General features: G+C 45.8%; 1 pseudogene; it reads right to left on the reverse strand.

The window, feature by feature from the left end:
- Window positions 1-1923: 1923 nt before the first annotated feature.
- LOC119434747 (uncharacterized) overlaps window positions 1924-15197 on the reverse strand; it is a 30523-nt pseudogene continuing 17249 nt past the window's right edge.

Consider the following 15197-nt stretch of genomic DNA (forward strand, 5'->3'; position numbering starts at 1 on the left):
CAAGCGTGAGTTGGTGAAACTCGGTTAATTCCATCGTGGAAGTGTGATGTGGCGAGCAAACGATTGAAGTTGCATTGCAGCATCCATTCTTGACAGTGGTATAGGAACATAATGTTTTTGACGAGGCGAGCATGCAGCTTCATGCGTGCTGTCGTTGACATTTCCGCAATGGCTTGGCAACCATTGATATATAATATTGTGTCCTTTTCGATCGCGTGATGATGAACGTGCCTTATTTCGTGCACTAGCTGCTCGTGTAACCCATGGTGTAGGGCAAACTGCAGATTTTGTAGGGCTGTTTTGGAATCACAGAAAATGGCCCAACGATTTGGTAGCTGCTGGAGCACGTAATTGAATGCACCTTGAAGAGCCGCAAGTTCTGCTGCTGTAGACGTGGTATCAGGGGTGGGACTACCCAAAGTCATTTCGGCGCAATTTTTGGAGCAAGTAAAATCGCGTTTTGGAGGAGTTGGGAGCAGACAAAATTGCATTTTGGAGCAACTTACAGCAGAGTAAATTTCATTTTGGAGCAGGTCAATCTGAATTTTAGTAGAATAATGGAATATGGAAGCATACTTCGAAACCACGACGAAACCAAGAATAAACCAACACAAAGCACGTTGTAGAAGCACGGATTGTAGCTATAGCGTACTAGTATATGGAAGAGTGGGTCGAGCGGCGGCATGGCGTGTTTTCCTGTAAAGCCGAAAACATTGGTGGAACTACAATCAAAATTCCGGCGCCGACGCTCATGATGATAGCGGAAAATGTTCTCAAATTAGGCGTTCCAATCGACGCGCTAACATAATTTCTGGGTTACCATGTGTCCCCGCAGACCCAGAGAGCCGCAGTCAGCCCTGGGTTGGTATAACGTAAAATTATTCCAATCTGTCTTTATTGCGATATCAATTATATAGACACTCCTGGCGCATTTCTGCCATCGTTGTCACCATGATGTTCTGTGTAAAGCCCAGGGGCGATAGCATCGTCACCGTGTGCAGTATACTGTATGTTCGAGTGAAAGCGTGCGAGACTGAGCCGACGATGGCCAGCTTAGTCTCGCACGCCGTCTTTGGTCACGCGCAAGGCTCCGTGGGGATAGGGCGGCGTTCTCCGGTGGCTGCTCCGTATGGCGCAGCAGCGCAGGCCCCATCTTGGAAGCGATCTGCGATGGGGACAGAGTGCGAGTGCTCATAGCTTTGCGCACGCTGTGTTTTCACCGCTTAGCTTGAGTTGAAGCGAGAAGCAGCACAAATGTCAATTCGCTCGCTGTTGCTGCTGCCGCGCTTCTTCACTCCAGCGTTTAGACAGCCAGTTTCCACGGTCATCGAGTGAAACGTGTTCATGTTTGCTTGTGTTCGCGTGACACCATCCTTGGTAATTTCGTTAGTAAGCGAATGTTTACAAGTTCATACAGCCGATAAAACTTATGCTTACTTTGTATAGGTGTCTTATAATCGTTGTTTCGCCTTTCGGGCGAAACTGCGACTTTTTATTCCAAATCTGCAATTAGCCTTCCGCGATATGTCAAAATGTCTCAGGCCTCACCGATGTGGGCATAAAAACAGATTGGAATTTTTTACGGTATACTGGCCCTGGGGCCAGAGACAGCCGCCCACTGAAACCGCGGCAGCATGCGCCTCCCTGATATCTAGTTCGCTCGCAGTGCCCTAAGCCTGTTTTTCGTTATTTTGCGCCTCAGCTAGGGAGTGCCGCACCACTTGGCCCACTCAACCATACTCTAGTAAACTCCCAATACAGCCGCCCTGGCACTTCCGACAGCAGTGACAACAGCCGAGAGTGGCTGTGCACGCGCTTCCACTTGCCGGAAGCGCCAAAAAGTCCAGTGTTAAAAGCACAGAAATCACGAGAAACTGTCCGGGAAGCGCCGTCGTGAGGTGTGCAGAATGTGAACAGCTGCACTATTTTTCAGAAAACGAATTCACTCGCTATTCATGGCCACTTATGGAGCACACATGCCGAAGCCGGTTCTGGCGCAGCGTGGTGCAATTTCGGTCAATTTTCTGTGTTTGGCGCAGGAATCTGCATTTGTATCAAAATGGCGCAATTGGTGCAGGAGTCCCACCCCTGTGGTATTGTGCAAATATTTAAACTGCAGAGACGGTGTCCTATGGAAGAACTACTGCTCCGGTAGAGCTGTTGGAATTGGTTGAACCGTCCGTGTAAATGTGTATGCGGTCAAAATAAGACTCGTGGAGAAACAGAGACAACTGCTTCAGGGCTGGTGGTGACAAGTTTGCTTTTTTTTGTAATCCAGGAACTGAGAGGAACACTTGAATTTGCCGGAGACACCACAATGCCGATGTTGGACATTTCGCACGCTTGAAGCCAGATGGTCTCGAGGCATGCCAACGAGGTATCTGGAATGAATATGAGATAGGCAGGTGACAAATACAACTAAAAACACCCATGCAAAAAAAAACTGTTACAACTAATTTATAATCGCAGGTTTATTCCGCATCACCTACTAAGCCTGGCATATATAATCAGCCTCTACCACTATTATAACTTGTTAAAATACACACAGACCTCAGTGCCACACAATCATCTATCCGAATCTTGGCACTCATGCTAGGCTATTCCACACTGCAAAGGAAATACATGTAGCCATGATGTTATCCATGCAATGAACAGCTTGTGTAATGGCGAATTCCATAGGGAGAAGAGAAGCAGGGCGCTGCGCAGTGCAGAGTCGGGTGGCAGCGCAGTGAGAGCAGGGACACTCGACCCGCCACTGGAATACGGCGTGCATTCGAAGAGCAGGTGGGAGGGCGACGTGTGAGGAGAAATGTGCCATGTGACTAAAGCAATCGACGTCCCACCATTCTCTGGAGAGCGGCAAAACACGCATGACCGTCTTGTGATCTGTCGGGTGTAACGCTGTCACCATTTACGGCCACGTACGACATACTTTTGCGCAGCGCCGACGCATTCCACAACGTTTCTGCCTGCGGAGATCATCTGAAACTGCAACTTGAATCTGAATTTGAGCTCCAGCAGCTTTAGCTGCTGTCGCCGTCGAGCGCCTCAAGCACTTCAGCAAGGCGAAGACGCTTTGCTGCCGCTGTCCCCCGCGCAGCCGACGAGAATCTAGGCAGACTAGAAATGCCAGGATCTGTCGCTAAATCACCACTCGTATCACCGACGTCAAAATCAGCGGTGCCAAAACATTAACTACGCTTGGCTGCCGCCATTGCTGCTGCGCACGCTCGCTGAAGCAAAATAAAAAGAAATGAGGAGGACATGACAGTTTAAGTCACGTGACTTCCTTCGTACTCCGCTTTTCAGGCGAGAGCAGTCCGAACTGCTACCGGCTGCTCACGGTACAGCGAAACTGCTCTTGTTCTACCACTGGATGATGGCTCTTTCACTCCTGTTCGGCCACTGAAACACGTCGCCTCTGGAAAGAGCACTTCCAGCATGCTTTTGAGTGCTCCTGTACTCCCAATGAAATTCGCCATAAGTATGTGTACCTGCATTCTTAACAGGCATAATCATTGATGGACTAATTGACTACTTTGTTCTTATATACGCAAGATATTTATTTATTTATTTATTTATTTCCCATACTGTCAATCCCTCATGGGATTACAACAGGAAGGGCAAGTACAAATGGCAATATTTGCGAACAAAAAGAAATGCAAATATAAATGCATTATATAATCACAAAAGTGTTATTGCAAAAGCTTTTGCTTAACTAAACAACACAATTAAGCACACCATCACAGATTCAAGGTATGGGTACAATTTACGATAACCTAAAAAAAATCAGAGAAAATAAACAAAGCAATTCAGGAAAAAAAAACTAGTAAACACTTCTGATATAAAATACGTGATGAACATGATAAACAAGACTCAGTCATGCATATCATGCATCATAGAAAACATAAGTGCTGGTAAAAAAAGCACTTACAGATTAAAGTGCTAGCGTATGAAGATCATTAACAAAGTAGAGTAAATAAATCGAAGCTGTAAGGCGAGCAGATGTTCTTCCACTGAACTAGCAAATGTATCTAATGAGGAGCTTCTACTAATGGATTCACTCAGATTATTCCACTCTCTTATCAGTAAAGGAAAGAATGAATTCTAAAAGCAGTCGGTACGAAAAGAATACTCATTGAGTGTCTGTGTGTGTTTATGTCACATTGGCCGTGTTTCAGTTATAAAGATGTATCTAGAGGTATCTAGAGGAATCACTCGATGCCTTAGGTTTAAGGTAGTTCCAGAATTTGCTCGTTGTGTAAAAGCTGGTACATCAGCTTAAAACGGTCTAGGGGCTGCTCAGTTTTGTACTGTTAGGATTCCGGTTTTGTTAAGTAGTTCGGTGGACGAGTCTGTTATTTTGTTTATTGTATACAGGGTGTCCCACGTAACTTTAGCCAAACTTTAAAAATATGCAAATGCCACCTAGCTCAACAGAACCAAGGTAATGCTGTTTGCAGTGGCTTAGAGATACTCAGATTATTTTTTGCATTCTGCCTAATTAGATAATTAGTCATAATTAATTAATCAACTTCTCAATTATTATTTATTTATTTATTTACAATACCTCAAATACCCCTGTTGAAGGGGTTTTACATGAGGGGTGGGTGAGCATTCAAATTAGCAAGAACACAATTTGGTATGTTACACGGCAAGCAAAGACAGGCAGACATCTCGATAAATACAGTAGGACATCGACATAAACATGGTAAAGATAGTGCTACAGGTAATACAAGCAGTTGACACAATCAGGCAAGTGATTCAATGACAGACCTAAAACGCACAGGATCAGCATGAACAATGGCGCTTACTGGAAGGTTGTTCCAGTCGACGGCTGTTTCAGAAAAGAAGGAATGAAGATGAGCAGTTGTCCGAGCATGTGGTGGATAAACGGCTTTATGGTGGCTGATACGGCTTGAAAGACGGTGTGCTGGTTTGATAAGGGTGTTTTCGGGAGGGAGGGTATGGTAGAGTTTATGATAAAGGCAGAGTCTGAAGGTTTTGCGACGCCTATCTAGTTTGGGAAGATTAGCTTTTGATTTTAGCTGAGTGACACTTGTATGGTATGAGTAGTCCGAAAAGATGAATCTGGCTGCACGATTTTGTACCGACTCGAGGGTCTTGCTAAGGTTTTGTTTATGGGGGTCCCAGATTGCGCATGCATATTCTAACTTTGGTCTCACAAGAGTTTGATAGGCTAATAACTTAACGGAGGGTGGGCAAAGTGCGATATTGCGACGTAGATAGGCAAGGGTGCGGTTGGCTTTGTTTGTGATGTGCATGACGTGTGATGACCACGTGAGATCACGGGTGATGTGAAGTCCTAAATATTTGAGGGAATCTACTGAAGAAATGACCTCGCCATTAAGCATGTACGTATAAGTTTGATATTGTTGTCGTCTATGAAAAGAGATTACGGAAGTTTTCTTAACATTAAGCACCATGAGCCATGTTTGACACCAATTGTCAACGTGTGTTAGGTCGCGCTGAAGCATTAGTTTATCGGTGGGATTTGTGATGGAACGGTAAATGACACAATCATCTGCAAATAGGCGAATGTTTGAAGAGATGCACGCGGGTAGATCATTGATGTAAATTAAGAAAAGTAGCGGGCCGAGTACTGTTCCCTGTGGGACACCGGAGGCGACAGGAGAGAAGGTGGAGTTGACTTCGTTGGCGGAAACAAACTGTTGGCGGTTGGTGAGGAACTCTCTTATCCATTCAAGTACTAAGGGGCTTAAGTTGAGATGCGATAGTTTTAGCAAGAGTCGATGATGAGGTACTTTATCGAAGGCTTTTTCATAATCGAGAAATATGGCATCTACAGGGATGTTATTATCTAGACTAGAACTGATATCATTAATAAAGAAAGCTAATTGAGTTTCGCAAGAAAGGCCCTGGCGGAATCCGTGTTGGTTAGGAGTAAAGAAATCGACAGAAGTTAAAAATTTGACAACGTGGGAGTGAATAACGTGCTCCATTATTTTTGAACACACACTGGTGAGGGTAATGGGACGGTAAGTTTTTGTTGAGCCATTTTTTGGAATAGGTATAACTTTGCCAATTTTCCAATCTAAAGGAACAGAACCTGATTCGAGAGACTGTTGGAAAATTTGCGCTAGAATGACGCTGACGATATGTTTAGTATTTTTTAATACTTTGCTGTTGATACCGTCAGTGCCTGCAGATGAGGTTAGTTTTAATGAGTCGATGATTTTAGAGATACCACGGGGTTCGAAATTGATACTGGGCATGCATGGATAATCAAAGAAGGGGTATGCTGGAAGGCTATGGGAGGGCTCATGGGTGAAGACAGAACAAAATGTGGTTTTAAGAGTCTCGGCAACTTCATGTTTTGCAATGGCGATACCGACTTGATCTAACAGAGATATAGATGTCGAAGAATCACGAGGATTGATGGTCCTCCAAAATTGCTTCGGGCTGCTGCGTATTAAGGAAGGTAGTGTGAAGCCAAAAAAAGGTGCGCTTACTGCTTGCTAAAACAGAATCGAATAGCTTAGCCGTAGATCGATATTTGTCCCACGCGTACGGAGTATTTGTCAACTTAGCCGATCTGAATTGGCGCTTTTTTTTGTTCTTCAGTCGTTTTAAATCTGCATTAAACCATGGCGACATAGGTTGTTCACGGATATTTCTTACTGGAATATATTTTTTCATTAGTCGTTGCATTTAATTTTTAAACAGGGACCAATTTAAGTCTACGGAGCGTGCGTGGAAATCCGGGAAAAATGAGTCGCAAAAATTGCCTAGTTCGTTGTTCATACCGTCATAGTCTCCTTTATCATATAGTGTTATTGTTTTTGTCCTGGCGTTTAGGCGAATCGATTTGTATGTGTACATGCCGTGAATCACTGCGTGATCGCTGATGTTATCGAGGTAACTAAGCGGGGAGAAATTGTCTGGTTGTGAAGTTAGCAAAAGGTCCAGAATGTTAGAAGATTGCGCTGTGCATCTGGTTGCCGAGCTGATTAGTTGCGATAGGCCAAATGTAAGGCACGTGTTTACAAAGTCACTTTCTTCATTCTGTTTTGATAAAGTGTAAGCTAGGTCGGACCAGGTAATGGATGGAAAGTTAAAATCCCCAAAGATAGAGATAGCAGCTTTGGGATACAGAGAAGATACTTTGTGTAATGCATCATGAAACAATGATGTAAATGAGCGGTCACTGTCTGGGGGACGGTAACAAACCCCGATTATAATGGGTGGGCTCATGGCCTTGCAGATGACGAAAATGATTTCTAAAGGGGAGGGAACAGTTATACGGCCGCACTGCAGGGAGCGGTGAGCGCCTATAAGAACACCGCCACCTCGTTTGTTCTCACGGTCATGTCGAAATAAATCAAACCCAGGGAGAATAAAATGAAGCTCTTGATCATTAATAGATGAATTTAGCCAGGTTTCAGTAAGTATTACAAGGTTGGACGAAGACGAGTCGATAAGACTGCCTAGAGCATCACCTTTGTTTAAGACACTTCTGATGTTAGTGAAAAGAAACGACAGAGCAGTTCGTTGGTTAAGTTCGAGGGCAGATTGCGATTGCTACGATCCGAGTTTGACAACTTTTTGACTGGTACTGTCAAATATGTATGTATCGTTCCCAATAATTAATTTGTTATAGCGTAATTTGAATGCAACATTTTGGCTTTTCCCGAAGTCGACCAAGCGTCTTCGAGAAAAGCGAGTGCTTGGTGAGTAGTCTTTCGCAATGCTTATACCAGGTACTTTGATTCTACGTCCCGCCACTAGAACACGCTCCCTTTCTTTGAAGTGTGAAAATTTCACTATCACAGGACGTTTTCTTTCGGAACAAAAAGTGCCAAGGCGGTGAGCGCGCTCAATATCTCGTGTTTCGACGGTTAGCTGGAGATGAGATGCGCAGTGACCTATCACTTTTTTTTCTGACTGTGCCCAGGTCTCTCCGTCCGCATCGGCAAGCCCGTAAAATATCAAATTTTGCCTACGCGCCCTGTCTTCCGCCTCGTCTACACGGGAGGTTAAAGCAGCGATTTGGTTAGCCTGGCTCTCAGCAAGTGTCTCAAGGCCTTTGACCCGAGTCTTTATAGCGACAAAAGAACCACAATCCTGTTCTATTTTACTAATTCGTTGCTGGATAGTGTCTAGGATTTGGTCGTTTTTACTTAGTTTAGTCTTTAGTGCCCTCATTTCATTTAGAAGCGTTGATTGTCCGGACTTGAGTTCGCTGAGAGCCAATGCCAGGTCACAGTGCTCGTCAGATGCGGAAGCAGTAGCAAGAGTGCCGGTAGGACCGGGATTTTCCTCAACGTCTCCTGCCAAAAGTAGTAGCAAAGAAAGAACACTACCGCAGTCAATAACTATAGCATAACATTGCCGTGGGCTCGGCAGCACTACAAGACTAGCATAGCGCGTACGTCGCGAGAATAAAGAGAAGTGATTTTTTACCTGCACGAAAAGAACAGGATTCCAATGAGCATAACCCATTGCTGGCGTGCTGCCAAGCCCACTGAAAGGAGTGCTGATTCCGGGATGTATTTTATCCGTTGATTGGGGCGCTGCCAGTGACGCAAACCGTGGCCCCTCTTGGAGCGTGCGCAGAAAGGGTTGCGATGATGGCGCTGGTTCCACGGGGCACTGACGCTCTTTGAAAGGCTGGTCGTTGACGTCACACAGCACCTTTTCTGTTGATTGTCGAGCTGTTGCCAAACAAGGCTGTACCTGGAACAGCGGAGCCTGTGCTGTCACGACGAAAGGTTCTTGACAACTCAGCGGCAACGAAGATGCCAGAACGGTAAGCTGCACGAAAAGAACAGGATTCCAATGAGCATAACCCATTGCTGGCATGCTGCCAAGCCCACTGAAAGGAGTGCTGATTCCGGGATGTATTTTATCCGTTGATTGGGGCGCTGCCAGTGACGCAAACTGTGGCCCCTCTTGGAGCGTGCGCAGAAAGGGTTGCGATGATGGCGCTGGTTCCACGGGGCACTGACGCTCTTTGAAAGGCTGGTCGTTGACGTCACACAGCACCTTTTCTGTTGATTGTCGAGCTGTTGCCAAACAAGGCTGTACCTGGAACAGCGGAGCCTGTGCTGTCACGACGAAAGGTTCTTGACCTACAAGAACCTTTAGATGAAAAATTAGATGAAAAGTGTCAATGAGAAAATTGTAGAGCACTATGAAAAACTCCCGATACAGCTTTCTGTTGCTCAATGCATGCAACATAAAAGTGTTTTTCCGAGCGTGAAAGATGCCCGCGAATACACGCAAAGTGCCTCGAGCGGCCAGTCGCGCGGCAATTTTGCATGCATTCGCAGGCCTGACCCTTTTTTCGTGTCCAGGTTTAGGAGAAGGTTCAGCACTCCTGCCTCTGTGACAGTAAGAAGGTTCAGTACTCCTGCCTCTGCGACGGTAAGAGGGCTTAGTCTACTATTAACTATGATATCGATTTGAGGTAGTTTCCCATCGTCAGTTGTGAAGATAGAACGAAAATAGCGAAAAATGAATTAGCGCTATCTCTTGGTTTCGGGCGACACTAAGGAATCACTTGATGCCTTAGGTTTAAGGTAGTTCCAGAATTTGCTTGGTGCATTTTTTAAGAATCTTTGAAGTGTGTTTGAGTAAAAGTTAAGCTTCGCTGTCTTTATTTTAGATTTCAGGTCTTGGATAGCTAGGGTAAGATTACTTCGAGATGAAGGCTTAGGTGCAACCTTCGCCGATTTTCTTAGACGCTTGACTTTGCTTGGCATGAATGATGTCACCTGAGATCCAGGGGTTGTGCTTCCTCACTTTTCTTTAGGAGGTACATATTTGGAAACACAATGAAACACTAAAACTTTGAAACTATGCCCCAACATTTCAATGTTTGTGGTGGGACCTATGGAAAGTTCTTCAAAGGTGGTAAATTTGTAAGACAGGTAGTCGGTAATACTGGTGTTGTCTGTTCTACTGAAGTCCAGGTAAGTGATGTGAGGTTAGGAAGAAAATGTATTCTGAACAGGTACAACACATAAGGTAAACTTATGATCAGATATGCCATCCACGAATTCGAGTTTCGTTTGGTCTAACGGAAAATGGTGGCTCAGAAAAACTAAATCAAGCATGTTGGAAGTAGTTTCTTGAACACATGTGGGCTCTGTTACGATTTGGCTGAGGTTCAATGAAAGCATGAAATCAAAAAGCATATCAGCACTTGGTGAGCGGTGCTAAAATGTTTACCAGTTCACATCAGGCAGATTAAAATCCCCTAGAAGTATTAGTCTGGCCCCCAAAACATTATTATTTTGCGCATACAAGCACAGTCTTTCCATCACATCAACATCACATGATGGACTGTGATAAATAAAGCCAACGACAATATTGCACACAGAAAACGATAGCTTACAAGAAATGCCTTCCACTCCTGTGACACCAGGAAACACGATATAAGGAATTTCTTTTTTAATCAATAAGGCGACGCTACCACCACGTGTTGGTCAGTCCTTCCGCATGATAATGTAGTTTGGTGGGGTGATTTCAGCATCCTTGATATCAATTGTTAGCCATGTCTCTGTTAAAGCAACAAAATCTGGTTCGATACCAAGAAGTAACGCTTCAAGGAAGTCAGTTTTCCTTACTATGCTATGCGCATTAATATTGCAGAAAGTTATTTCGGACGGAGCACGTTGTGCTGAGGGTGTGTTGCCTGCTTTCCTGTTTCCTGTTTTTTTTTTTGGCTCGAAGTAGTTGAATGTGGTCGGATTAGGGCCACATCATTTGTTTCCGTCATCCCATCGGTAGAGATCATCATTGATACAGAGTTTGTCATAAACCAGTGACACCTTGTCCCCAGATTCTTTTCTAGTTTTCACGTAGTTCCAAAGTTTTTTTCTGATGTTTCTTATGCCCCATGAAAAATCTTTGCAGATTGAAAAATTGCTTCCCTTTAGCTTATAACAGTTGCTTAGGATTTTTAATTTGTCGCGGTAGTCTAAGAGCTTCAAAATAACTGGTCTGGTTTTTTTAGCTGCCGGCCTGCCCAATCTGTGAATCCTTTCCATTGTTACATCTTCAACTTTGAGGACACTTAAGAATGGTTTCGTGCACTTTGTGTTCAAGTGAGCCTTCGTTTTCTTTAGCTTCCTTGGGAAGACCGTAAATGATTAAATTTGATCTTCTGGAACGATTTTCGAGACCGTCCGTTTTTGGCATGTTGTCTTTCTGATGGAGAAGTCAGAATCAGGTACAATGAAATGAAAAGCCCAAAGACACTAGTCAAATAAATCTGCCTTGTGTTCATTTTCTTGAGCAATGTTTACAGGCAAAGCTATCTGTGCAATAAGGGTAAGGGAGATTGAACACACTGATACATGTCACTAGACAGTTTTAGTTTAGCGTTAGCGTAATAGCGGGGTTACGGGAAATAGCGTTACCGTTCCGCAAACGAACTTTGCAGAAAGAGAGTTTTAGTATAGCGTGATAGCGTAGTTTACGTGCGGGACGCTATTCCAACGCTTTGAATTTCGCATACACAGGGCACCTAATTCTATATGTGTGTGCGTCCGGAAAGTGCGATAGGTAGCGCAATGGAAGTCAGGAGCGCGTTGTATTTTTACTTCACATGTCCGTCGATCTGCAATGAAACAGACAAGCAGTACAAGCTGTCTACCATAGCCTCCGAAATCCTCCCATCTCAGAAGCCATATGCCGTCTTTGCACCTATCTCCTGACTTTAGCGACAGATGGCGCTCGCATCTCAGAAAAAAATTCTCTCGTTAGGCTTAGGCGCGTTCGAAACGAGAAGCGATCTCAAAAATTCCTCAAGATTAGCCATAACACTCTCTCGGCGAAGCGGCACGAGACTAAGCAAAAGCCGTTTACGCAGTCATTTGCTACGAACGAAGTGAATTCTACAAAAACAACGCCAAATTCAGTTCGAAGCGGGCGACCGGGACCGCCGCCATGTTTTACGTACACTACGTACACCACGCTAACACGGTAACGTTAACTCTGAGAAATAGCGTGCGCACGGTAAACGGTATGGGTCGGTTAGCGTTCTGCGCATGCGCACTTCGATCCCGCTATTCCGGTACGCCCGCTATTCCGGTAACCACGCTAAACTAAAACTGTCTACTGTAACTTATGCCCACAACTTGCAAAATATACTGCCTAGCCTCACATGCTTCCTTCAGGGCATCATTACCTGATTTTTGTGGTTAACCTGTAAAAATGGCAAGGCCTAACAGACAAGGCAATACCATTTAGTGTTACATTTAAGGAACTTTTGCAGAAAAAAATTTGAAGACTGCTAACTGTAGCACACATTCTACAGCAAGTAGGTCACCTACTCCTTCTTAGTGATATGTTATAAAAACCATGGAAATTAAACAAGTTAAAGTCTATCTATGGCAATACACAGCCGTTGTCAGATGTTGCGTTGGCAGCGCAGAAATGTTGCAGAGCACGCGTCGTCACACCATAATCTGTGTTAGCTCTGTGGAATTCCCACTATTTGCTTTGTTAAAAAAAAAGCTGGCAGATCCCACGCCCTGTGGCAATCGATGTTATGCGAAGCAGTGTGCACGGAACCTACCAATTTAACGTAATGACCATGGGAGCACCGAGGCGTAGGTGGCTGTTTCATCACCTACATGACATGCATGTCATGACCTATCGATTATGTCCGAACCAATTTCAGAGATTTTTGAGTGTTAATCTTTTTTCGCTGAGTCATTGTCATTTTTGCTCAGTCATGCTTATGACTGACTTCTACCACCATCCTTAGTGTTTCCTTCACTTAGTACCCACGTCTGAACCCATTTCAGGGTTTTATTACGATAGCAATTATATGGAGAGAGAAAGAGAATAAACTTAATGCAAAAGAGCACGCGAGCGTAGGTAGCTCCTCCGCTCTGCAGTGGGTGGTCCCCTGAGCCCAGCGGCCTTAGCTGCCCTTCTCGCTTGGTTGACCAGGTCATTAAGCTGGTCCGTCGAGTTGGAGCTGGACAGCGCTGCCTCCCATTGCCGTGTGGTGGGATGCGTTATGGGTGTGAGCTGTGGTTTGTTTGCGCAAGCCCATACCATGTGGTAAAGCATTTATAGGAATACAGTGCAGGGTGTATGGTGTGGTAAAGACTCAAATGTGGATGTGTTTGTATGGAGTTTTCGCCATATTACAGCTCCCTCTCGCGTCAGAGCATTGTGAGGTAGTGTTCTTCGTGAAAGGCAATAGTGTTTTAGGATGCACGTGTAGCTTAATGGTATGGGCTCTGCATGGAACTGCTCGGCGCGGTCATCTTGCGGATCCCGGTGTGCATGCGTTCGGGTGTAAGCATGTGCCTGCTGATTGCCGCGTAAGGACTCAAGGCCGAACCACACGCGGCTTATTGCACGCGCCTGGCTACGCGTCACACGTCTGCGATGCCGTGCGCGGTCGTCCTACGCGTCTAGAAAGGAAAGACGCGCAGCCAGTGCGCGCGTCAGGCAGGGCTTGATTTTAAGCGTCATTTTGAGCGTACGTGATGGAAGTGGCTGCCCGTGAGCCGTCGTCACGTGGCCGGCTTATAAACTTCCTGCACGGGTTTGGGTTGTGCTTTTGTAATCATGTTGAGATGGCCGAGGCGCCGGGAGTCACCGCTGGTTCAGTGTCGCACAAGGACGATGGAAGCTAGCAAAAATGAACAGCTGGTTGCCTGCGGTCAGGCTCGGCCTGCGCTTTGGCCGGCGAAGCACAAGCACCACAAGAATAAGCACATGACGAGGTGTTTGGGCCGAGGTGGCGAGAAATGTGATGCCCATGCTGTCGTAACAGGCAAGTTCTCAAAATTTTATACGGGAATCATACGCGGGGCACTTTCGAGCTCAATCAGTATCAGATTTCTTGATCGTGATTGCCTCTTTCGTCTTTCGCGCAACGTAAGAATAAACTTTCCTCAAACCAAACAACGAACGTTTCACTCGAACGTGATTCTAGGAGCACTTTGCTATGCGCATTGAAGCACTCACTTATACTCGCATTGTGTAGCTGCTCGCACTTCCCTTCTTCGCACGCGTACGCACTCAGAGACGCGTATCCCGTGCTCCGTGTGGTTGGGCCTTCATGCCCCGGAGTCCACACGATTTGCATGTATAGTGGAAGCTGCTTTGCTCCATTCAGAATGCTATCTGCAGCCCTGAAAATTTTGGTCCTTGAAAAATTTCTGCATGCCGTCTGAGAGTCCGTCAGAACTATGATGCAATCCCAGTGTGGTCTCGTCATGATGGCTAACACTATCGCTAGTTCCTCTGCCTCCACAGCGCTCACTCTGGAAACCAACGACGCATTTATTTCGGTTCCGTGATTGTCGACTACGCTGGAGATGAATGCGGTGCTTCTTGCGGCGCTGGCCGCATCTACGTACAAGACATTGGGGTGGTTGTTATTCTTTCTCGCGAGCGCCTGCGCTCGGGCTTGTCGCCGTCTGATGTGGAAGTTTGGGTCCATGTTCCTGGGAATCAGTGAGATGTGTATAGTTTCTTGTATTCGTGTAGGGATTTTTGTTAGTGCGCTAGTCTTCCATACGGAATATCCAAGACGTTCCAAGATTCAGCATCCCACTATCGTGCGTAGTAGTCGTTTCTTCTGGCTTACCAGGTGGGCCTCTATGTTTTCCCGTGCGTTGTTGTTCACCCCTGTCTCCTCGAGGTGAAAAATAGCCATTCCGGGTGGGAGACTGAGCGCTTGCTTATACGCCTTGCGTATCAGCAGATCGAGTACCTCCACTTCCGCGTTGCTGAAATTTAAATAAAGTGCCGAGTACACAATGTGACTCCCAATCAAAGCCTGCACTAGTATACACTCCAAGCGGATTTCTGCCATTGGCGTCGCCGTCGTCGACAGGTTCCGTATAAAGTTCAAGGGCGATAAAATCGTCGCTGCGCCGTATGCATGAGTGAAAGCGTGCATCCCTCGCGCGCTTTCACGGAGAGCAAACGCGACGTTAAATGCGCGACAGGCCGTGGGGGGATGGGAGGGGGGCGACGTTGTGCTGCGGCACCGACTGCGTATCTTGCGACCGGGCGTAAGGGGAACTCGCAATTCAATCTCGCACGCGAAAGGAGGAAAGCGGGAAGGCAGCGCGAGAGGTAAGGTGTGTGGCTTTTATCAACAGCAACTGCATCTACTCTGCCAAGCAATCGCGCACTTGTACTACGCGCGGCTGCGAGCCGTCGCGCACACCGTA

This window comes from Dermacentor silvarum, unplaced genomic scaffold, assembly GCF_013339745.2.
Source record: "Dermacentor silvarum isolate Dsil-2018 unplaced genomic scaffold, BIME_Dsil_1.4 Seq215, whole genome shotgun sequence".
NCBI classification, from domain to species: domain Eukaryota; kingdom Metazoa; phylum Arthropoda; class Arachnida; order Ixodida; family Ixodidae; genus Dermacentor; species Dermacentor silvarum.